Here is a 26,579-nt window from a genome sequence, read left to right as displayed (position 1 = left end):
AATTCTAAGCTGGAAATTAGATGGTGAACATTGCCACTGTTGGCCCATTGTGTGCCTTTGTGCAAGTTAGAATGTGACATCTTCTCTGAGCATATGGCACAGAGCTTGGGAGCAGACAGAGCTAGAGTTCAGTTCCTGCTGGCACCCCGACTCCTGGTTAGATGCCTTTGTGTAGGATACAACCCGCACAAATGTACATGGCAGCCATGGCGTTGTGATAGAGAGCAACTTTGGGTAGGGTGGTGGAAGAAGCTGAAGGATGAGAAGGTGATAGCTTTGTAAAATTGTGATGGAGATGGGTGGTCCTCAGAAAGCAAAATCAACACATGCAAAACCTCTAAGACAGGAGAGAACTCCGCATGTTCTAGAAATCAATAAACAAGGAAAGGCCAGTGAGGTCAGAGGTAGTGAGCAGCAGGAGTGTGTGGAGAGAGAGACAAGCCAGCTTCAGACCATGCAGGGTTTATAAGGCAAGTAAAGAATTTGGATTTTATTCTGAGTGCAGCAGTCATTGGATGGTTTTAAGAAGTAGAGGAACATAATCTGACAGAAATTCTGGATTCTGTGTATAGAATGGAGGCTAGTGGAGTAGTACAAATGAGAGGAGATGGCAGCTCGAACTGGGTGGAAATGGAGCTGGAGGGATGTGACATGTCCGAGATACGCACTGCACACAGGATGAACAGAACATCTTTGCTTGCTCAAGACCTCGTTGTGGTGGAGCTCTTACTATGTGCTGAGTACAGACTGCATGGTCCTTGAGAGGAGCAGTGGTCTACTTTTGTTCACTGTTATATCCCAGGGCCTTGAAAAATGTGTGGTACATAGGAACCTCTCAATTATTATTTTGTTAACAAGTAGGTGAATAAATAGATGAATGAGTGCTAAGCATTCAATATTAAGTAATTTTATTCTCACAGACATCTTCTGAGGTAAATTATCCAGTACCATTATCCCATTTACAGATGAGGAAACAAAGACTCAGGTCAAACTGGTCAAAGAGTTAGCAAATGCCAAAGCAGGCTTCAAACCCAGGTCTGTACGACTGCATTTTCCATGCTCTTAACCGTCATGCCATGTTACAGTTCTTGACATGTAGAAGATTCTCAGCAGCTGCTCATCAAATTAGGTTGCCACTATGTGTTGGTACTTAAGAAATAAGGCTTTCCAAATGATGAAAAGAATAAAATAATCGATAAAATGCTCACAGAGAATTGTTTATTGTTGTTCGCTGTAGATATTGTCTGAATCAGGAGGAACATGGCACTGAGGGATGAGTTTTAGCCCTTGCACTGCTATTGTACACCTGTTTTTGGAAATCTTGTCCATCCAACTTATCTGAGCCACCATTTCCTCAGCTATTAATTCTGGTGATTGGACTGATTGCCAAGATCCCTTCTAGGTCTAAGATTCTATCTAATCTGTAATGTTCTCTTGGGGACCATCTCATGGGGACCAATTGGAGGCTATAGTGCTGCATATGGCCATGTAGGTTCTGTGCACAACTCCAGAGGCACTATTCACTGATTACTTTGTCAACATCGCCCCCTGGAGTTGTGCATGTGGTAGTACTGCTCTCTCTTCACCTACCCCATGCATATACTCCTTGGAGAGTGATGTTTTTGGGTGAGCTAGTATGGCTTTGAAACTGATGAAACATGAGGGGCTGGGCTAAGAGGGTTATTTGGAATGAGTGGGTTGGTAGGGCATGGTACCATTGTGAAACTCGGGTCCTGACTACCCAGGACTATATTATAAAGGTAAAGAGGGAAAGGAATACAGAATGTTTCACTCCACAGAGCCCTATTCTTACTTATCCTCTCTCTCTCCCTCTACCTCCCTCCCTCCACCATAGGACATAGGGTGCCATCCAGGACTGAGCCTCTTACTGCAGTAATCTCTAGGACCCTGAAATAGCTCTGGGAATTAAAGATAGCTATTTTTAATCCAATGGTTTTAAATAAATTACCCTCCAGTCAACCAGTTGATTAGCCAACTGACCCACCAACCAATGAATAAAATACACTAAATATCTGGCTTAAATATTGAACTGATATCTTCCCACTCAAGAAACCACTAAATGCATTCATGCTGAAATATGAGCTACATGTTTTTATCACAACTACTGAACTAAAGCAGAATGAACTTGAAAATTTCCTCTCCTCCTAACCAATACTTCATTCAAAACTTCAAACTATTCTGACTTTAAAACTGCGTTTTGTTTATAATTTTTCCTTTTTTTATTACATTCTCTACCCCAAACCCCCAGTTCTTGGGTAGAAATATACATTTTGTATAAATGCCACTAGGGTGTATCGAATATTGAAGAGAGCAGGACTTAGAAGACTTGGGTTTAAATATCTTGGTGCTACTCATTATATGTGCAATATTGGTTAAGTAACTTAACCTATCTTATCTTCCTTTTTTTCACTTGTGTCATAAGAATGGTAAATTTTAGATTATGAGATAATACATGTGAAAGTTCTTGGTGAGTACCTGGTGCATAATAAAGACATAAGAAATGTTTATTGAATCCTAACTCAGTTAAATGAAGAAATAAGATTGGCCAAGATTTGGGGGTGAGATAAGGAGACCCTAAAGGATTCTTCCTTCTTGCTTTGTGCCTGCTCAAAAGATGACGCATTTCAGTCATGATTGTGGTTCTCTTCACCTCTCTATGTCCAGCAAGTCATACTCTTAGTTTCTCCGACATAGTTCAGAATGGCCTTAGGGAAAAAATTCTCCTAATAGAATCATACCTCATGCTAATTTGAATTATGCTTATTTGAAATAGATCACAAGAGCACTAATGAGGTCTTCACTTCATGTATGCAACTTCAAATAATGTGAAACGCTTCAAATTAAAATTTTACTGAAAGTGGAAAATTTTAAATTTAAGGGACTTAGTAGATTGTAAAGTGTATTTGCTCCACTGCCCTCACTTACCTGGTAAACAAATACCCAGCATTCTTTGAGTTCTGCAAACTTTGGATAATGTATTTAAGTAACATATCCTTTGCAAAAATGCAGAACTCAAGTTTTAGTCAAGGGAAAGAAAATTACGAAAGAATAGGAATGAGATGTTAGTGATTGGTCTAAAAAATGTAGAGGAGAGAAGGATATCTTGTTGAGTAAAAAGTGAAAAAGGTGGAAATGTGTTCTTAAGACTTCTAATCTTGAATGAGGGTCCTTCCTTCATGTGCTAGAATCCCAGATTTTTCTGATACTTGGAAACATACCAGAGATGAGAATAATGAGAATAAGCCTTGGACTCTTCCCTTTTTTTTTTTTGGTGAGGAATAGTGTCCCTGAGCTAACATCTGTGCCAATCTTCCTCTATTTTTTTGTATGTGGGATACCACCACAGCATGGCTTGATGAGCGGTGTGTAGGTCTGCTCCCAGGATCCAAACCCGCAAACCCTGGGGTGCTGAAGCAGAGCGCATGAACTTAACCACTATGTCACCAGGCCGGCCTTGGATTTTTTTCAACTCTATGTTAAAGAATTCCTGGTAAGATAATTCTAGTCTAGGCTGGGGTGATAGCTGTGCTTCATTAAGCAGAGAATGAAACTGTTTGGATCTAGTGAATATTAATGGATGGCAACATATTGATATTTATTTATATTTCATTCTAGAATGTATATTTTAAGAGCGATATGTAAATGTTTACATACATTTTAATGAATACTATTATCCTTGTAAATAGTTCTGGTTTTACATAATGCATAGCTCCCTTTAACGTGCCAGGGATTTCATATATATTTCCTGCAAGTCTTTCAAAATTGCTGAATAGTAGACATCATTATCCCTTTTTGTAAAGGGTGAAATTGAGGCTCAGAGAGGTCAGGCCACTTGTTCAGGGGCCACACAGATGGTAAGTAGCTGAGTAGGGATTCCAATCCTTATCTGGCTCCTAGTCCATGCTCTTGTCATACACCTTTCTGCCCCAATCAGGATGCCACCTTCCACTTGGGAGGAGCTTACCCCCATCCAAAGCTCAAATAGGAAGAAGTCAATAGTGTTTTGAGGAATAGCCTTACAAATGCAAGCCTAAACATAAGAGCCACACATAGAGGCACCCAGGGTCATTAGTGCTGTCCTGCAGTGGTCCCTAAATTATCTGGAGGGGTACCTGGATAGTATCTCCTCTCAGTACAACCCATTCACTATTTCCATCGTAAAGATATAGGGTGACCATCTGCTCTAGTCCATTGTACTCTGATTATGTGCTTATCTGGAATCAGTGAGTATGCCTACCTTCCAAAAGACAACTCTTTGCTTTTTGTGAAGCTGATACAAATGGAAACATTTTGAAAGCCTTAACTTTTCACCATGTGAGTTCTTATTTCCAAGATTTACCTTCTCTGGAACTCTTTCACTAACCCCCGTTATTGTGTACACCAGGGGTCATTGTACTACTGGAACCTATCCACAGTTGCACAGCCATCCATTGCACTGCCCTTTGGTAGGGTCTATATATGAAGGCTGATAAGAGAAACACATACCCTAAGAAGGGGGATCTGAGGTACAGTTATTTATCACACCGGGAGGTGGAATTAAATTTGTGAGATGATTTGAAGGACATCTCAATGGGTAGAAGCCTGCTGAGATGCTGAGCTGTGTTGCTGCATTTTGAGCATCAGGAAGAATTGAACTGTGTTTGGCATTTTGCCCCATATTCCTCTCCAGATATGCGCTGAGAACTCAGGGACCTGGGACAGTGCAGGGACACATTGCCATTTTCTTACTTAGAACCAGAGGAGTAGTTACCAGAAGGAGCATCTCCAGGAAGGGCTAAATCAGAACCAGGTGGACCTGCTGAAATTGAGTTATAAACTGAGGAGCAAAGAGAGAAAGTCCAAGCCATACCCAGGACACAAATTGTGGGACACTGATGAAAGACAGCATGAGAACAACTAGGAGCATGACTGGGAGCTTTGCTGTAGTTGAAGTGATTGAAGAGCCCCTTTATTCAAACTCTAAAACAGAGCTGCTTAAGGAAATTCTGAGAATCCCTAAAGGGCATCCTGTAAGTGGGCATCATTTAGATGAGAGTTTGGAGTAAGTGAGAATGTGTTATCTTTATATCTGAGTTCTTCATAAGCAAACTTATCATTTCATAGAGAAGTCTCTTTCAGTTAAGTTAAAGCCCAAGGATGAATAACAAAGCAGAAATCAGTCTATGACACTGGCCTTCGCCTTTCTTTCTCCCATCTCTCTGCCAGTAGAAATGTGTCTTTCGTGGTAAGTTCTTGGAAAGTGGAGGACTTTAGTTGGATATTCTGCCACATGAGTAGACCAGTAAGAAACAATAAGTCTGTTCCTGTGACCTGCAGGAAGGTGATTAGCTTTAGGTATTTTCTGACGCTAGGACTGATAGAAGAAGGGTTTGAGGCTTGTTACGGAAAGGAGGAATGTGTGTTTGAGTGTGTGTGTCTGTCAGTTTCTCACAACAACCGTATCTTTCTTTGTAACCCTATCTTTGCAACCTTCATCTCTGGCGTTCATTTTATTCTTTTTCCGCCATAACTTTCACTGTCTGATACATTACTTGCTTATCTGTTAATTTAATTATTGTCCGACTCCCCACCCCCTTTACTAGAATTGAGCTCCACAAGAGAAGAGATTTTGTTTATTTTTTGATGGCTGGCTGAATGCCCAGTGCCTAGAATAGTGCCTGACATATAGTAGATATTCAATAAGAATTTGTTTAACTAATGTATGGTGGGGTGGATGAAATCCAAAAGGAAGTAGTGGGGCCTACGGAGAACAGGAAAGCTTTTACCACCCTAAAGCATTCAAATTTATGTTTTAAAGAGCATTTAAGACAAAAATGAAAATAATAAAAAATGAAATAATACAATAAAATACATTAAAAGCCAGCTGCCTAGAGTCAGCAAGGAGCTACCTGTTTTTCTCCACTGAACTAGGGCTTAGATAATCTTAATACATCAGAACTTGAATTCAGAACTTCTCCCCATCCAGGGAAATAACCCCAATATTATATTTGTATCCTCCATCCCTGTGCTTTATTAAACATCTTGATAACATCTAATCCCTGATTGTAGGCTCCATGCTTTTAGTCTTCCTTTGAATAGCTCATAACTATAGCAACATGGCTGCTCCATTTGGCTCATCATGCACCAAACACAGGAAGCCATTGTAGAGAGAGAAATCAGAGACTTATTAAAACCTGGAGTCTGAAAACTTCATCTTTTTTTACCCCTGAGTTAAAAAAAAATACTGCCTGTAGGTAGTTGAAAGGCTGCTTTTTCAGGAAAGAGATCTCTTCTCTAATCACTTCCAGGACTGGGTTGGATGTGACTGCTGTTCTGGGATTCTTGTGAGTGAGTGAGATCCCTGAGCCTGGGGCCCTACTGGAGTTGGAGCCCTAGAGGAGGAAAGCTATTCATTCGGAGCTGTCAGCACATCTTTCTCTATGAATTACTCTTCCAAACCTATCAGGCTTTTTTTCTTTGGTATAATAGAAGACTTTCTGTGAGAATGGGGTTCATTCAGAGCAGGTCACCACAAACATAGATTTCCTTGTTAATACACATTTGAGCCAAAGTATACTTCTCAATAAATAGGACTAGGAAGAAATGAAATGGTTGAATCAGACTGCATTTGTTATGTGGGCTTTTTGAGTAGATTCCTATTAACTCAGCCAAACAAAATCACTTTCTACCCTGGCACTGAACATGGGTGGCATGCTTGACACGGCAACCAGAACATATGAGTTTATCATGGAAATGAGGTAACAATGTTGAGTGGGGGAGTAGGAAAAGAGTGGATTGATGTTAAGCCTGCCCCCCCATTGAAGGGCCTCCCCAGAGTCCCTGAAAGAACAAGAACAGTACACTAGGTGCAAAGATCCAACCAACTTTGTCTTTTGACCTTGGCTGCCAATTCAAGCGTGGATTTTGTAAAGAATCAGGCTGACTCCATCACTCATCCATCATTGGCCCCGAAGGCAATGTCTACACAACAGCAAAAACAACTGAGTGATTCAGGCTGCAGCTACACCAGGGATTTCCCAGTCTGTTGTTGCTTCCAGTGGTTTCCAGGCGTGTTACAAAATTTCACCCACTGATTTTTTACAAATTAAGGTAAATATGTTTTTTTAAGGAACTGAATAAAAGAGATGCTGTTTGAAGCTGAAACTTCAAAAGGAATGAGAATCACCCATCTACACAATGCCTACATAAATAATGGGGATCTGAAGAATTTATTCATCAGCCGGTTATTTGGACCACAGACCAAACAACCCTTTTGATGAGTTTCTTATTATGGAACGATATCCATTTTTCATGTTTCTTTAAGAAACATTATATTGTATTAAATTAAAAGTGAAGTTGGATTATTATTACAAGGAAGGAATATGTATGCATCTTTTAATCAAGCAAATATGAGCCGTTCATTTTCCTTCCTTGCATTCTTCTCTTTCTTCATTCCTTCTTTTCTTCCATTGCTGAGAGTGAAGTTGTTTGCAGGTTGTATGAATACAGCAGTGCCTTGTAAACCACGGAGATATGTAAATACTTAGGTTTATACGAAAACCTTTGTTTATACCACTGAGATACTTGGGTAGGCCTTTGAATTTTCTAGTAATAAAAGGCAGGATGAAACCTCACTTATTTAATCATAACTCATCATCCTTCTTGGATGTACCTCCAACCCATACTTGTTTTCTGATATTGCTAAAGTCTTTGTCCAAGTGAGTATGGACTAACGGTATTATTGTGGCAAATATTCTCTTCAGCTCTGATACTATGTACTTGGCAAACTACATATCATTTGTGAACCTTAAAGTTTTAAAATCTATATCCTGTGTTTCCCAGTTTAGCAGGAGGTTGTAAGGGTTCTATGAAAATACTTTGAAAAATTAGAGTTAAATAGAAATGATTTAGCTCAGTGGCAGAGTGGGATTCTGGAATTATAATTCATATGTTTAATTCCAGTTGCTTTCATATTAGCTGGGCAATCATAAGTAATATTTATTAATCTCTCTGTGTGTCAATTTCTTTATCTTTGTATGCGCAGGATAATAGCATTACATTATTGATAAAATTATTAGAAAGAAATAAACCAATCATGGAAAACACTTAGCATGGTATGTGGCACAAAAGTAAGTCCTCAATAAATGTTATTGTAAACTTTGAGAGAAGAGTTTTGTCTGTTCATCCATGATACTCAATACCTAGCATAGTGCAAGGCTTGTTTTAGAAACTCAATACGTATGTGGAAAAATATGACAGTTTAAAATTTAATCCCTGGTTGTAGTCTAAAAGGATATAGATTAATAGTCAGAAGACTTAGATTCTATGTTTTAGGTTTTCTGTGAATAACTTTCATGACTTACAGGTGGTCAAACTTTCTGTCAGGTTATTTTTTCCCTATAAAATTGAGAATTAAAGTAGATAGTTTATAAGGTCATTTTATGTCTCATTATTATGATTTTATCTCTTTATGTCATTATTTTCTTTAAGAAAATGAACAAAAAGCTGATAAAATATGCACTAGGTTGAATCTTAAATTTTTTATTCTTGGAAAAATTATTTGTTCTTGGGTGAGTTGGTGAAAAACAGTATCTACTGTTTTCATGAGTTTCAAAGAAGATAATTGCACGATCCAATGGTCCAGTGGTCCAATAGACTTTATGATCATCTTTATATCCATTTCTCTTCCCTTTCTTCAAAGTACACATGCATGCGTGCACACACGCGCGTGCACACACACACACTCTGTCTCATTAAATATAATTTCATCTTTAATAATTTTCAGGTGCCTGACTATAGTTTTTACTTTCATCCAGATGTTTTGGACTCATCCACTGTTCATTGTGCTATCTCTTTGTCATCCTTTTGAAGTATTCTTCATAGGCACATCTTTTCAGTCTTCTATTTATTGTTGCACTTTGAAGCTTCTCCAGTTCCCATTATCTTTCTGATTTCTTCCCAAATTCCCAACTTAATGGAAAATTAAGAAGAAACACTAGATTTTGTGAATCTTTTATTCAGCTCTGCCAACTGAGACTATTTGAATGATTCTAATTAATCACATACACTTCTGGCCCTTTTGCTAATTTCAAAAGAGTATTTATCTAAAGATGCTGCTATCTATTCTTTAGATACAACTATTCGTAGCTAAGGTAATGGCTCTAGTATGAGACAACACTGTGTATCTCCACGACATTCTTGCTTTGGTGTAGCGTGTGTGTCTCTTAGGCTCAACAAGAATCAGAAGAGCTCTGAGAGCAGCACCCATCATTTACTCAACTCATGGGGACACAGCTCATCCTTCTCCTTTACAAAGCTTTGGCAGAGAAAAGCCTCCATTAACATCTAAATACAGCTAAAAATTCTGGAATTGACAAAACACAGGAAGGACAATGGTATATACACTCTCCCTTCTCATACTATGTAGTAGACAACCATTATTTTGCATTTTTGTAGTGTATATTATTCCTAAATTTAAATTCACATGCAAGTGTCATTTAGGCATACTGTTAAAATCCTTTTTAGAATTTAAAAAAATATTTCTTGCTTTGTTATATATTTGGTACTGTCTAAATTTTTAATGGCTTTTATATGTTTTAAAATGTCTTTGAAATGCAATTTTCTATTATAGAATTTGCATAATAAGTTTATAAAGTAGTTCATGTTTATAGCAGTTTGCATAATTAAATCAACAAACGTTTACTGACTACCAACTCTTTTCCAGGCAAAGGTCTAATAAAGAACGTAAGTGTTTTGGGCGGGCCCCGTGGCTTAGCGGTTAAGTGCGCACGCTCCGCTGCTGGCGGCCCGGGTTCGGATCCCGGGCGCGCACCGACGCACCGCTTCTCCGGCCATGCTGAGGCCGTGTCCCACATACAGCATCTAGAAGGATGTGCAGCTATGACATACAGCTATCTACTGGGGCTTTGGGGGAAAAATAAATAAATAAATAAATAAAATTATAAAAAAGAACGTAAGTTTTAGTGAGAGAAACAATGAATATTTGGTCTGTGTGAAGGTTTGTAAGAGGATCAAAGATTTCAGTTCAGTGCATAGTACTGAGATAGAATATTTATTTCCACTGAAGAATTCATCAGAAAGGAATCAGGAAGCTTGGCATAAAGAAGAGAATGTTGGCAAGGAACTCTAATAGATTAATGATAAGAGCTGACATGTGTCAGGTTCAGTTCCAAGTGCTTTATATGATATAGTAACTTATTTTATTTTTCGCAACAACCCGAAGACATAGGTATTTTTGTCGTCGTGATTTACAGATCAGAAAAATGAGGAACAGAGAAGTCAGTCGTTTGCCCAGGGTCATGTGGCTTGTGGACCTGGGTTTTCACCCAGGCAGCCTGGCTCTGGACTCTAGGAGCTTAAGCATGATGCAAGAGTGGCTCCCAGGCTAATCAGAGGATTGCCCTTGCTGCTCATGCCCATTCTCTGCTCCCTACCTCTTGCTGTCCTATTCTCTCTCTCCTTTCTTTCTATTGCGGAATGGAAGAGAAAACAAAGAAGATGAAGACATAGCACATTTCATAGATCATGAAGCGATAAGAAGGCAAACCCAGGCCTTTCCTTAATTAACTCTGACAGGCCAAGCAGCAAGGCTATGCCAATTTAATGGAAGCTGAGAAAAACCCTGAGGACAGTTGGGGTGAATTGTTATGCTAAGTACAAGATCGTGCACTGTGCATGTTTGTGGTGAGAGAGCAGAGAGCTGAGGACATCCATTGGCAGAGAATTCTCCCCCTCCTTCTAATGTCAAAATATTCAGACAGGAGAAGTGTGCAAGACAATTTTTAAAAGTAATGACTTCTCCTAAGGCTTCACTATTATTGTTAATGCTTTTTGATATTGAGCATTAGCTAGCCGTAAATAAGGTTTAAGCTTGGTTTTAATAATTTTCAAATAATAGCTAATATTTATTAAACATTTAGTATGTGCCAGGCATTGTTAGGCTTTTCCTGTTTTAACTCATTTAGTCTTTATAACAACTAAGGAAATCATGTACGCTGTTTTACAGAAGAGGAAACTGAGTCACGACAAGCCAGGTCACTTGTACAAGGTCACACAGTCACATGGCTGGTGGAGAATCCATGCTCTTAACCCTTTTAATAAAAAGGCCACCTGTGTCTGTTTGCTTGGCATATAGTAGACATTCTTTAGACGTTATTTTAGTCACTGAATTACATGGATTCTGGCACCGTCTCTCATTGTAGTTCTTTTTTTAAATTATAATTATTAAATTAATATGAAAACTTCAAGGTAGAATTGGGAAGTGGAGCAGAAGTAAGAACCATAGGAACTTTCAGAATAATAGCTTCAGCTTTCTCACAGCCCACCGGTCATTTCAAGCTGTTTTCTAAACATGCCATTCTCACACCTCTGCATAGGGGCTGGGGAGACCTGCTGCTTGGAATATCTTGTAGCACCCTGTCTGATCAGTGCAGTTCACTGCTCATCTTTCAAAAGTTCCTCTTTAATAGCCTCCCCTACGAAGTTTGCCTCCTTCCTTTCCAGTAACCAATGACTTATCTCCCTTCTCCAAGCTGATAAGCTGGTAGCTATCAAAGAAAAAATTATACCGGACAAGTTAAATAGACAAGGAAGACTTTATTCAAGACTGTTGCAATAGGTGAGTAAGATTGAACTCAACTCCGCTGAAACAAAAGTCGGGAAGATTTTTAAGCACTGGAGTGAGTGAATGGAAAAGTACCGGAGGAAGTTAGTGGGAGGTTGGTCAATGTGATGAGGCCATCTGTTTTGCTAATTGTTGCTTATGGAAGTTAGGCTGCTATCCTCTCACAGAAACTGGGAGATAGGGACCCTCTCTTTCTTCGTGATCACATTTCAAAGGGAAGGCTCTCAAGTCCTTGAGAAAGACATTCCTGGGTTGTAAAACTGGCAAGAGGCTGGGAGATTTGCATCTCAAAGCAGCCAAGAAAGAATTTACAATGGAAAGGTTCCTAAAGTAAGTGCTCTAAGAAAAGGGACATCATGGACCTATAGTCTAAAGTTTAGTCAAGCTGATGGAAATTTTAAGGCTGTCTTGGTCATAGCACAAACATTTTTCATAGCAGTTTTCATTGTATTATAACCAAATCTGTTGTCTCATAAAGCACAAAACTCTTAAATATAAGACACCTTGGCCTGCCTACATCAACTCAGTGCCTGGCTCACAGAAGTACCCAGTAACTGTTTATTGAATGAAGACCCCAAACATCCATAATAAAATGCCCCAGGTACCTGGCTTTTCAGTTCTATTTCTGTCCCCAAATGCCTTTTTCTATAGACTTTCAACTGACATGAAACTGAAGGGAGAAAGTTTTCTCTTGTGTAATTTTTCCAAAGTAAATCAAGTTGAAGGAATCCTGCTGAGAGGACATGTTAGAAGTTAACCTTATTGCTGATGACAGTCATGTCTAAAATGTCTTCTTCAATAAGTACCTCTTTTCTTCCCTCTCTGCGTTTTGGTAGAGGTGTCTTGTTAGGCCTCTCCACCATCTGGCTGCTCTGTCCTCATGTGATATGCATACACATGTGGTGTAGTCTTTGGCCGAGAGAGTGATGTAAGGAGAACACACCAGACAAAGAACCAGAAGACTGGAGTCCCAGGCTTGGATCTGCTCTAACTCACTTGTTGAAGGCAAATGTCCTACACTGGTTGGCTGCATTGGCTCACAGACAGAGAAAATGCACTAGGCTATTTCACAGTAAAATTGCAATTTCCAGAATCTCTTGGAAAGTTAGAACCCTCATTCCTGCTGGTAAACTGTCAGCTGGTGCTGAGGAGTGGCTCTGGCCCTAAGACGGGGTGCTGTATACCCATTCATCATAGTCCCCACTGCTCCCGATTCACATCCAGCCTGCCCCACTCAATTATATCATTTGCCTGGTAAAAAGTCAAGCCAATCATGTCCTTTCCCCAGGACTCAATTTTTTTGTCTATTAAAAGGGGATAATAATATTTTATAGGAAATTAAGGAGAACAAATGGGATTTTATTAATGGTCCGTGCTATTTAGACATTCCATACCTAGTTTTCCTTTTTTTTTTTATTGCTGGTATATAATATCTTGCCTATGTTTGGCTCTGCTTTCTCTTGTACAACTGTGTATCATTTCCCAAATCAATCTTTTAACACTGAGATGTACTCAGATGCTCCCTGTGCTTCTTTGCCTTCTGTTGACTTCACAGTCAATATACCTTCAGGCTGTGATGAAGGAGAGAAATCCATTAAGGAGAGAAGATGTGAGGCAACATTCAAGGTGAGAGAAGAGGAGTAGAGTTAAATGATTCATGTTTTGCCCAAGAATAAAGGCCATCCTGTTAAGAGATACCACAAACTATATTTCTGGAAGTCCACCGGGTGATTTTTTTTTTAACAAGTACAGTTTATATACTTTATCTTTATTTAAGCTGCTATCTCTAATCCTAATCCTTTAGAAACCAGAATAACATTCACTTGCTAGAGGGAACAATGGGGCCTCAGTCTTGGTCTCCACTGGCAGAGTTCAGAGATGAATGGCAATAATTATATAGCTCTTTCAGGCAGGAAACTCCTGCCATGGAATATTTTGATAATTACCTCCACTTTGCATATGTTATCCCATGTAGACATGTGGGAAACAGGTAGCTTCTTCACTGCGGTGAGATAGGGAGGAAGCTGCCAAGACTAATCTGGCCTCTGATAGTGAGTGGGAGGCCCCTTGCTTTGGGGAGAAGAAGAAAGAATGAAGAGATCTTCACCTCGAAAATAGTGTAAGCAAGAGAAAGTAGAGGAGAGTTTTCATCTTTTGGGAGGGGTGGGGGCTTCATCAACTTTGTCAGCCAGGTATAAGTATGTTACAGGTTTCTAGAACTTTGGGGAATGAAAGTCCTATCTAGCTTATAGAAAACAGGGCTTAAGAAACACATCAGCTTTCTTGGATATACTTGGAAATTAAATAAAAAAATCCAGAAGGTACTGTAATTTTTTAACTATAAATAGCTTTGGAGTTCTGCAGACCTGGATTTGAAACTCATGTCTAATACTTGCTAGCTATGTGATCTTGGGCAAGTTATTTAACCTCTTCACTCCATCCTTAAAAGATGGGGATAATGATGTTTCCTTTGAAGGTTAATGTAAATTTTGGAGACAATGTTTGTAAAAATGTCAAACGTAGTAACGAATTTAGTTCTTCACACAAAGAAAGTGCTCAAGAAATTATAGTCTAAGATGTAGATTTTCTGACTGGGTGGGGTTGGGAGTGGGGTTGTGGAAGGTATGGAGTTAGAGAAGAAGAGAATGAAGTAAAAGTAGCTTTTAGTAATGTCAGAGGGACCAGTAAGTCAGTGATGCTATGTCAATACCAACTATGTCAAGCCATAGTTGGTATTAAGGCTGTTTATCTTTTTGTCTATGAATTGGGGACAGCTCTAAAGGATGCCTTAAGGGGTGGTCCTCTTCTACATTGTAGGTGACAAATAAAGCATGTGCTTACTCCAATCTATGTCTCTTTGGACCAAAGAGTCTTTGGTTTCCTAGGACTTATGACCGGGAGACACTGAGATATTTTCATAGGTTTACTTGTCAGTTCTCTCTTCTAAGGGGATGCTTTCATCAGTAATTCAGTACTTTTTTTCCTCTCCTCATATTTTATGGATATGGTGGGCATTTGTGGTTACTTTTGGGCATACAAATCCATTGCCCCTTCCCATTTTGTGGGAAATTCACCATTTAGAAATGCATTGGTGGAATGCAGTGCCACCAACCACTAAAAATGCCTGAAAGGGGAGAGTCTCTCAGCCTTCCTCTGGCAGTCAGAGCAAGCACATGTCATCTTGGCTTGTCCATTATGACCCATTCACCCGGGATTTGAACCTGGGGAGCTTGACACAGATACAATGAATAGTTAGGACTTATTTGTGGTGGCTGGGAGGGAGCAGAAACTTCTAGCATTCTTTAGCAGAGTTAGTGCTGAAGCTTTTGTGTTATTTCTTCTCTCCTCAGTTTCTGCCCATTTTTAGGCATATATTTCCCACAAGCATCCATCCTGTTAATTCTATAAGGCCCTTTATATCCTCCAATAAATCTTATATTTTGCCAGCCAAAGGTAGCAAAGTTTGCGCTTTCTTGAGACCATGAATCCTAACTGTTAAAAGGTTTCCTCCACAGCTCAGGTAACCAATAAAATAGGTTTTATGCATGTGCAGTTTTAACATGATATGAGTTTATCTTGTCACAGTCTTATATCTCTATAAAACTCTATATAGCAAGTCTCTTCTACAGGTTGATTTAGTGCAAATGTTACATCTTCGGTAATCATCTGTCTCATGTTTCTGGAAGCTGCCATCAACAAAGCTTTGTCTTCTATTTTATGGTTTATAAGAAGGAAAAGATAGCCAGTAATGATAATCCTTCTTTTTCTATAACATTTTACCGTTTACAAAGTACTTTTATAATTTTCATTTCTTTAAGCCTTTAGAAGCACCTTAGTAGATGGACAGGCATGATATTATTATTATTTTGTTTTTGTGAGGAAGATCAGCCCTGAACTAACATCCGTGCTAATCCTTCTCTTTTTTTGCTGAGGAAGATCGGCTCTGAGCTAACATCTATTGCCAATCCTCCTCCTTTTTGTTTTTTTTCCCAAAGCCCCAGTAGATAGTTGTATGTCATAGCTGCACATCCTTCTAGTTGCTGTATGTGGGACGCGGCCTCAGCATGGCCGGAGAAGCAGTGCGTTGGGCACCCAGGATCCGAACCGGGCCGCCAGTAGCGGAGTGCGTGCACTTAACCGCTCATGGGGCCGGCCCAGGCATGAAATTATTGACTCCACACCACAAGTAAGAAAATGGCAGCCGGGAATAGTTCAACCACATTGCTCAAGACCACACGCACATTAAGTGACATAGTTAGGATCTGCATCCAAAAGGTCTGATGCCAAAACCAGGGCTATTGTCACGACACTTTAGCTACCTCTCCTTCTTTAGATGATGTCTTTGTCAGCACTCTCTCCTCAATGTCACCACCATCATTATCATAACCTTCCCCATTCTCTGCTCATTTCCTTTGCTATTTTGCTATTAAAGAGTTTAGGGGAAATCAAAATATTCCCCTCTAGAAAACTATTTTAAATACTGCCACATAAAAAGATGATGACAGGAAGTTATTGCCTAGTAGGGTAACAAACCCTAATAAAATGTGTAACGCTCCTCTTACTCTATAGACCAGAGCCTAAGGAAGCCTATTGCCCTGTAAGTCTGAACATAGCATCAAACATCTGATTTTTTCTTTTTTTGTGAGGATGATCAGCCCTGAGCTAACATCTGATGCCAATCCTCCCCTTTTTTATGAGGAAGACTGGCCTTGAGCTAACATCCGTGCCCGTCTTCCTCTACTTTATATGGGACGCTGCCACAACATGGCTCAACAAGCAGTGTGTGGGTGTGCACCTGGGATTCAAACCGGCAAACCCCAGGCCGCCGCAGCGGAGCGCGTGCACTTAAGCGCTTGTGCCACCTGGCCAGCCCCAAACATCTGACTTTTTAAATTATCAATATAACTATTTGACTGAATATAAATTTCAGACAAACTGGTTGTTAGATAAAATTTATTGATTTTTATTTGCCAACGTTGACCAGTTAATTCATTCAAAATGCTCACAAGATGTATATTGATTTACTATTTAAGGATCTTCCTAGTTAAGTACATATAAAATATCAGTCATCCAACCTTCTACTCTTTCATTCAGCATGTGTTGGGCTTCCATTGTGAATTAAGCATTATGTCAAGTATTGAAGATCATCGCCATTATTGTACTGTATCTAAGTTTATTGAGCACTAACTACGTAATAACCACATTAGCTCGTTATTTCACTTAATCTTTACAACAGTCCCATGAGTTAGGTAGTATCTCCATTTTAGGATGAGGAAACTCAGGCTCAGAGATGTTAAAGAACATTCTTCAGGTTGCATAATTGTTAGGTGCTAAAATTAGCATACATCACAATACACAGTGTTTGCCTTCAAGACACTCATAGTTTTATATAGGAAGACGATAGAGCATGCTTCAAATTTTTTGTTTAAACAGATCTCCCCAGTTAAGTTGCTTCATCAAATCTAGCTAGGTTGACATATCCTTTCTTCCAACCCTGGGAATAACTTAAAGGAGAAAAATAGTTACTATGGAACTCTATTATATATGGTTAATTAATACTGAGAAATTATTAGCAACGTTAATTTTCTTGTTGGTCTCTTAGGAAACGTTTTCCTTTCCCCTTTTCTTTCCTCAACATGGCTGCAAATTTCAGGCCCTATGAATGCTTTTCTGTGAGCTTGATATATGTGAAGATGTGAAGTGCCCTCCCGCTGAGACTTCATTTACAGCTCCACTTTTTCAGCAAACCACTAAAATGTATCGAGGCTATTATGAGTCAGACACTGATGTGCTTCTGCCTTGACTGACATATTTGGGAGATTATTTAGACTCTTGCTTTCTCTCGCCCTCTAAAGTATTTTCTCTCCTCTCCAGAAGCTGACTCCCTCATTTGCATCTTATCATTTGGAACTCACAAATGATTTCCTAGAGGAAAGACTATTTTTCCATTTTCTGGTAATTTTCAGTATGTCCTTTTCAGACTCATTGCTCTCCGTTCTCTTCTCTTCTTCTCTTGCCAATTTTAAGACAAAAACGCCCCTCCCCCCACCTGAAAGGGTGCTGCCAGTAGCATCGAACTTCAAAGCTCCTCAATGACAGAACTATATCCCTTGGCACAGTTTTCTTGGGTTCCATCTGATTGTGGTACTCCTATATTTAAAATCTTTCAACTGAGCTCCTCAATGCCCATTAGCATAAATTCTAAACTTTTCCATTTCAAGATCTTAACACTTCATAATTTGTCCCTGTTTAATTTTTGGGCCTTATATGTCACCACTTTCTTCCCTGAGCACAAAGCTCGGTTTTCGTTCTGAATTTCTTTCAGTTCTTCAAAGGCAGTAGTTATCACTGGTCTTGAAACTGTCTGCGTATATTTCAATCTCTTTTTTGACCTTTTAACTCCTATTCGTCTAAAACTGATTCTCGTTATTCGTGGTAGTTACGTTCTATAAAGTCGCCTCAACATCAAATTAGCAAATGCTGAACTGTGTCGTGGGGGAAACATACACACACATATGTATACATATATACATATCTCAGATAATAATCCTAAATCCTAAAACAATTCATCCTCATTTTGCAAAAGAGAAAACGAGGTTTGGAAGTGTTAAGTGACTTGCCTGAGGTCCCCCACTAACAGGTGCTGAGTTGGGATTCAGATGCTTACTGGCTGGTGTCAGAGCGTCTTGCGTGGTGCTGCCCTCTGCAGTCTCCAGCCTCTCGGCTTCTCTGAGCGATAGAAATGAGGAGACAGAGCACCATCTTCTTCCAGCTCAGCGGGAACTTGTGAGTCAGGACGCTCAAAATTTTCCCTGCTCTGTCTGTGACTGTGAATGACCGGGAAGGCACCACAGGTATTTATTTTGGGGTTACAAATAAATTTTAGTGATAAGACGATTTCCCAAATACAGAATCCACTAATAATGAGGACCAACGGTACATGTCTCAACTGCTACCCCAAGACTGGGTTAGATATTCCTGCCGGTTCCTCTTGAACTTCCTCTATCATAGCCTTTATCACCCAGTGTTAGAATTGTCTTATTTATCTCCCCACCCTGTGAGAGTATATATTCTATAAGAATAGGAATTTTTCTGTATTGTCTATCGCTATATCTTCAGATGCTATCCCAGGATTTGACACATAATAGAAACTGGAAAAGTAATTGTTGACTAAATGAATTAATGAAAAAACGACAAAGCATCCTGCACCGCCATGCTTACACAACAACCTTCATCATGAGGGTTTAGCAAGTACCTGAGAGTCTTAGCAACAAAGGAAAATGGGCAAGTGCTTTAAAGACGCCTTGATCAGCTTTCCTGCAGTTCTCGTGAAAGACAATGATAATGCAGAAACTTTGAAGTTCTGGGTGTTTCCTCAGTTGTTTCCACGTACTAGGAAAGTCTCTAACACATGTCAGAGGGGTCCTTATTTCAAAGACTTCTAGTATTGCCCTGAGTTAGAAGAGATTTCTCCTTTTACCCAACACACCCATAAAATAACAGCTGTTTCAGAAGCTTAAAAGGGAGGCTGACAAGTCCAATTTCCAGATTTTGAATATAGAGAAATTGTCCAATGGCACAAATGATGAATTGTTAATCACTAGGTAGTTTGGTCAGGTCAAAACCAAAATGAACCGTCCTGTGACTAATTTTAACAAAGCCATTCTGCTCTCAAAAGGATGATGATTATTTTATAGTAAGAACAAATACTTTGCAATATGAGGAATAAACTTTACATAAATGGGAAAATTCATTTTGATACAATAAAATCCATTAAAAAACTATCATGTCACCCCTGATAGAAAATGAACCAGCCTATGATTGATAGGCTTGTTCAATGTTAGTCATAATCATAACAGATGTTTCTCTTGGATCTCTATTTTATGGGTAGTGAAATTTGCCCTGGCCACATATCAAGTCATCGTAGGAGCCATGGACTGAACTCTAGGCCTCTGGCTCTCAGGCTAGTGTCTTCTACGTTAGGCTGCCCTTCTAATCTCAGCCGCGTTTATCTTGAACATAAAGCTTGGCAAGATGTTCTAGCCCAAATGTAGTGAAACTATGGCCATTCCAAATTTTTTACAAAAATGATGTTTATCTCATTCCAATATTAAATTTCTTTCTGGGTTATCACATTCATGATTATCCATCAGATGAATGTCTCAAATATTTTTTGTTAATTTGAGTAACTTAATTACAAAAATCAAAATAAAACATTAGTTCTAACAATTGATTTAATCTTTCTAAGCAATAGAGCTGTTGTATAGGTTCAAAGTTGTTTGAGAAGGAAAGACTGACCAGTTGCCAACAAAAACTATCAATGATAGACAGTAAAATTGTCTTTGGTGACAGGTCTTTTCAAGGTGCTCCTAAATTGGAAATAATTTGCATTGATCTTGTTCCCCTCTCTGCTCATGGTTTATGCTGTAAGAATGTTAATGTGAAATGTTCTTGCTCTGAACTGATTATTGCTAACACATTATTAGTGAGTTGGCTTTTCAATTTTTTCTCCAAAGAAGCAAGGCCAAGTTAGAATGTACAGAATGTTAGTCAGTTTGAAACCTGATAACTTGGCTATTATGTTATTTAACACCAGTGATAATTTCATTGATTTCTTTAAATTTATTTGTCCCCTGAGTTTTTCTTTTTAAAATCTTTTTTATTCTTAGGTATAATTAGTATCAAAGCCATTTGTTTAAATAAAATATTTATGCCTAGTCCCAGATAGCCACATCCCCCCAATACCTTGTTCTTTCTTTGTCTTTTTTCCCTCTGCATTTCTATGTATCTTCCTTAATTTTTCTTTCATCTTCCTGTTTTCTTTTCATCTTCCCTTTCTTTTCTGCCCTTCTTTTTCCCCCTCCCTGTCATCTATGATACAAGCAATTAGAAAAAACTGATAAATCAGAATTTCTTTTTAGATGTTTCTTTCAACAACTTGGCACCTCAAGTTAACTTTTGGAATGAATCTAAATGTTTAAATGACTTTATACACCAGAGGGTGTATCACTAATAGTCATCAATTAAAAAAACTTTTTTTTTGGTGGAATGCTTGTACTAAATACAATCAACAGAGAGAAGGTGAAATTGTCCCTGAAGAGAAATATAATCTTAGTATATTATCCAAAAAAAAAAAAGAAAAAAAAAAAAAGAAAATCAGGAGGTCAGGCTGATGGAATGCTGATATTTAACTTTTATTTCAGTCTCTTTTTGTTAGGTTTCATGCTTTACACACAGGAATTGTTGGAAAGAAAGTTCAAAGACATGCTTGAGTACTGATTAATTTTTTTGTGGCCTATCAGTGATTTCTGAACACTATTGATAAGATTTGGAATTTACAGAAGAAACACTAGTTATTTTATGATACTTCGCCATAGTTCATCATAGGAATAAACTGCCAGAATATTTACAAGAATTTAGAGGCTGATTTCCTTTTTGGCATGGCCATATACGTAAATTTGGTTATCTTGGCCTCTGTCAACCTCAAATTTTCCATAATAAAATATGAAAATGATAACTTGCCCAATAAAGAGAGAGATTTTGAAAGTCGTGATGGTACTTGAACAGTTAAGTTGAGAAGAAAGAGTGCATGTCTTGTGTTTGATGTTCAGACCTTGCCTGGTGTCACTTAGGTAATAATCAGCATTATGTGCATTCACCACAATAAACCCAAACACAAAAGAATCTTTGATTCCTTAAGGACAAAGATACGTGCAAATTCAATGGTGAAGAGTCGCAAGAATCTCATTAAAATTATGACCCAGAAGATGAAATAACAAACTTTAAAGAAGTGCTCAAGACTTATTCAGTAGAATATTTTACTTTATGTTCCACCTTGAGTTTGGACCCCAGGATCTGCATGTGTAACAGTTTGTGTAACTCTTCAACTGACTCATTTGTAAAACATCATTGTTACGTTGTGCCGGAAAACTGTAGTGCGTGGAGACTAAAACTACTGATCCTGAGACATGCGTGTCTGAATCTCTGGTGATTATAATGAATAAGTCATTTAGTTGTATCCAATGTTACTACTTATTGTTCCCCTGGAACATACACATAGTGTCTGTTAATAAGGGCACATGTGACTATTGTAAATCCCCATCTATTCTGATTCTGGAATTCAAAGGAAAGAATACGGCAACGGTCCACCCCCCTCCACTTCTCATGGGATGCTGAACATGGAGAGGAAATGGAGTCTTTTTGCCCCATGAAACTTGAAGGAATTCTAATTCCTTTATTTATTTTACAGTTTCTGAATACACACATTGATATAGACATGAGCTACCCATGGGTTTATGTTTCTGTCAGTACCTGAGTCCCATTTGGAACTCAGTCCTGACTTAAGAATGCTCTAGTAAATGATGGGAACACATGTTAAACCCACTGCTCTTACTGATTTTCAGACAAATTTGTTGTCTGGTAACAGAATTATTTTCTTATTCCAACAACTCACTTTCCATGTAGCAACCAGAGTGATTTTTAAAAACGTAAGTCTGGTTATAAAATGCTCCTGGTTAAAGCCACTAAGTGTTTCTCATTACACTTAGAATTTTAAAAATCTTTACCCTGTTCTACAAAGCCCTATGTGATCTTTCTAGCATAATTTGATACCAGTCCCTTCCTGGACCACTCCATCCCATTAGGTTCCTCAGATACCCTAGGCTTATTCCTAATGCAGCAACTTTGCACATGCTGGTTTTCTGCCTGAATTCTGCCCCACATCCTCATCTCAGCCTAGGTGTTTGCATGAAGATCTTCTTTACATCCTTTACGGTCTTAGGTTGCGTCTTTCTCTCATAGTGTGCCCTATATTCTTTGTAGTATTTATTGTAATCCTAAATTACATATTTACCTGTTTACGTTTTTTTTTTTATTCATATTTTAATGGTTTCTAACATTGTGAAATTTTGGGTTGTACATTTTTGTTTGTCCATCACCCCATATATGACTCCCTTCACCCCTTGTGCCCACCCCCCACCCCCACTTCCCGGGTAACCACAGTCCAGTTTTCTCTGTCCATGTGTTGGTTTATATTCCACATATGAGTGAGATCATACAGTGTTTGTCTTTCTCTTTCTGGCTTATTTCACTTAACATAATACGCTCCAGGCCCATCCATGTTGTTGCAAATGGGACGATTTTGTCTTTTTTTATGGCTGAGTAGTATTCCATTGTATATATATACCACATTTTCTTAATCCAATCGTCAGTCGAGGGACACTTAGGTTGCTTCCACTTCTTGGCTATGGTGAATAATGCTGCAATGAACATAGGGGTGCATAAGCCTCTTTGGATTGTTGATTTCAGGCGCGTTGGATAGATTCCCAGTAGTGGGATGGCTGGATCATAGGGCATCTCTATTTTTAATTCTTTGAGGAATCTCCATACCGTTTTCCATAGAGGCTGCACCAATTTGCATTCCCACCAGCTGTGTATGAGGGTTCCTGTTTCTCCACATCCTCTCCAACATTTGTTGTTTTTTGTCTTGGTGATTATAGCCATTCTAACGGGCGTGAGGTGGTATCTTAGTGTTGTTTTGATTTGCATTTCCCTGATGATTAGTGATGTTGAGCATCTTTTCATGTGCCTATTGGCCATCTGTATATCTTCCTTGGAGAAGTGTCTGTTCATTTCCTCTGCCCATTTTTTGATCGGGTTGTTTGTTTTTTTGTTGTTCAATTGTGTGAGTTCTTTATATATTACGGAGATCAACCCCTTGTCAGATGTATGTTTTGCAAATATTCTCTCCCAGCTGGTTGGTTGTTTGTTCATCTTGATTCTGGTTTCATTTGTCTTATAAAAGCTCTTTAGTCTGATAAAGTCCCACTTGTTTATTTTTTCTTTAGTTTCCCTAGTCTGGGTAGGCATGTCATCCGAAAAGATTCCTTTAAACCCAATGTCAAATAGTGTGTTGCCTATATTTTCTTCTATGAGTTTTATAGTTTCAGGTCTCACCTTCAGGTCTTTGATCCATTTTGAGTTAATTTTTGTGAATGGCGATAGCACATGGTCCACTTTCATTCTTTTGACCTGTTTACGTTTTTGTCTGTGTCCGAGACAAGATGTTAAAAGTATTCCCTTTCCTCATGGATTTATACCTGGAACATATTCAATCGGCTAGGAGAGTACATGAATAAATGAATGAATAAACAAACAGCTTCAGTACACGAGTGGGGTTAAAAACCATAGGCTTCTACACAGTGGCAAGAATAAACTAGAGATTCTTCCCAAGAACTTTCTTACCCCAAACATGAGACATTTGAGAAGCAAACTAGGAGTGAATGGATGTACTGTGTAGAACAGGATAGATCCACTTCTTGAAGGGATGGCTGTAACTGCTTAGATAGTCCCAAGTAAACTCTTTAAAGGTTACCAAGTGAGAAGGGATTTTTCCCTATCACAATCTGAAGTGGGGAAGTACACAGACCTGGACTATAGACATGTAGGGAAGGATGATCCTCAATTCAAATATGAAAGTAGAACCTGAGAAACTGATTCTTGAGAAAAACATCAGACAGTTTCAGACCAGCCCATTTCAGATAGGGAGATGTGGAGTCTTACACACCTGGCTTATGTATTGATCCACTTATAAACTCTGTTCTTCTCCTTTTGTGGTGAGGAAATGACTTCTCCATTCTACAGTCTGATTTGGTTACTTCAATATTTCATTCACCCAACGTGTATTTATTGAGTACCTACTACATGCCAGACTCTGCTGAGAAATGTGACTACAGTAGTGAGCATAATGACTTTTATAAAGCCAAGAGTTTAGTTAGGTTTTTAAATACATCATAGTAAGAAATGATGGGGTAATAAAAGGGAAATTTGATGACAAGGAATATTGGAGTATGAGAGTACACCCCAGTTGGAGAGTCAGCATTATAGTAACATAAAACTAAGTACCTGGTGAATATCACACACTATCCCAGAACACTTTGCACACTATATCTCATGTAATCCTTATAACAGCATATAAGGATGGTGCTAATTATGGTGGCAAATTGAGACTTCGTGTTGTTTTCTAAAGTTTGTTTACTAGAGTCACTTAATTTTACTTATAAAATTTTTTTTAAAAAGGAACGCCTTTGACTCTGTTCCTAATTTTAAGGGCATCTGCGTACTGGTTGAAATAATTAGACTTCCATCAGCAAGGTCATGGTTAATGGCTTAATTATGACACATCGGTGTGTTAAGTCAACTTTTTATGACAATGCTTATATTTTTAAGTGACAAAATATTGTTTTCTATGATGAATATTTTAATAAGTATAGTTTCCTATAAATCTTCTTTTTAGTCTACAGTTTACAAGTCCTCGGAACTATTCAAACAAACCTTTCCAAGTTCTAGGACATTGATTCACTCCTTGATGACAAGATACAGAACAACTATAGCTAGAACTTGTTTACCTGGTGTGTAAATATTCTCTCACACTTTCGTTATCTACCTGCAAGTTGTGACAGCCAGCTGAGGGCTTTGTGACCTCCAGCACCTGAGCCAACTGTCTCCTAATTATTTTGATGGCTTATGGCTTCTAGTTGCAGTTATAAATTCATTCAGAGCTGAGTTAAAGAATATGAGACTATTGCCTTCTTCATCCTATATTCATAGGTGAGGAATAAGACCCAGTGACTATACAACTGTGTCTCACAGCAAAAAAGCTAATTGGAAGCTCAAGCTCTTTCTACTATAATTCACTGTCTCGTGATTTTTTTTTTTTGGTATATTGCAGAGGATGTTCCACATTTTCAATTTCTAGAATAATTTTATGACTTAATATGTTTCCTTTTAGAGAGTTTCCAAGCATTCCCCATCTTGTTTCCTCATCATTTATGGGCTCTCTCTCCAACAATTTTTTTTAGTATAATGCAAGGAAAGTTTGATCATCAATGACTCCTCTGCCAATGTACGGTTGTACGCAGTCTTTTCTGATAAGTGTCTGGTTTTGTGTAATGATGTATTTTCAGTCATGAATACACTCTTGTCAAGGTAGTTAAATTCTAGGATTTCTTGCTCTATAGTTAGAGTTTAAAATATATGTGCCCATAGTGGTTCAGGATCTTGGCTAAACTCCTGAGCCACAGCTGTGTCTAAGTGGATGGTTGCTTGCTTGACTACTGGGCAGAATTGAAGTTCATGCATCCAGTTCAGGGTTCCATTTCTAGATACCCCCTAAAGTTTGCAAGTTTATCTTCAAAAACAATAGGCTGTGTCTTTTGGGAGTTTCCTGAAGACCATAACTCTTAAACTTGTTCTTGTTTTCATCGTTTGAACAATTACTATTGTGCTAATTTAGATACACTTAAAAATCTTTTAAATGATTTTCCTTTGTGGTAATGATGTTTGTGAGTCTTAGAAAAGAATTCTTCTCCCTCGTAGCTTCTCCTAAATAATCTTTAATTTAAACTCTGTGGGATAATTTGTAGATAATGTATTTCTAACACAAGCAAATGTGTTCCTTAAGCGTCCCTTCTGTGCTGTTCCATGTTTAGGGGAAGATGTTTATATGATCTCAATAGCACATCAAACCAGAGTCCAGGAACTCCTGAGGAGAAACTGAGACTTGGTGTGAATGAGATGAGTTGAAATAAAACCCAACAGGCCTTTTTCTGGCCAGGTACAACCCTGTTCCAGGGCACCAGGCTTCACAAGCAGACGGCTGGCTGCATTTCAGCATTTGGATAGTGCACAGACTGCACAACTCTCCAAGGCTGTGAACAGATTCTGGAGCATGCCTTCTTCATCCCGGGACTCGCCTGGTGTCTAGTACATAGTATATCTTTCTATCCCCAGAGACTAGCCTGGTGCATAGCAGATACTTGATGAATATTTAATAAAAGAATATAGAGAAGTTCAAGCATTCTTAATATAACCCATATGGAACAATTCTGTCACCCATATAGTTGCATCCTCCAAACCTGATTTAACTCCGCAATTT

General features: G+C 38.6%; 1 long non-coding RNA gene across 3 annotated transcripts in view; it reads left to right on the top strand.

The window, feature by feature from the left end:
- Nucleotides 1–3,313: 3,313 nt before the first annotated feature.
- The window catches only part of LOC131419588 (uncharacterized), a 48,361-nt gene continuing 25,095 nt past the window's right edge, over nt 3,314–26,579 (top strand). For all 3 annotated transcript variants that reach the window (XR_009223287.1, XR_009223286.1, XR_009223285.1), the window contains exons 1-2: nt 3,314–3,511; nt 5,125–5,245. This is a non-coding gene — a long non-coding RNA (uncharacterized LOC131419588). The remainder of the gene's footprint in view (nt 3,512–5,124; nt 5,246–26,579) is intronic.

This window comes from Diceros bicornis, chromosome 21 (genome assembly GCF_020826845.1).
Source record: "Diceros bicornis minor isolate mBicDic1 chromosome 21, mDicBic1.mat.cur, whole genome shotgun sequence".
NCBI classification, from domain to species: Eukaryota; Metazoa; Chordata; class Mammalia; order Perissodactyla; family Rhinocerotidae; genus Diceros; species Diceros bicornis.
Note: the sequence above shows the minus strand (reverse complement) of the source record. Positions and strands in the feature narration are given on the sequence as shown.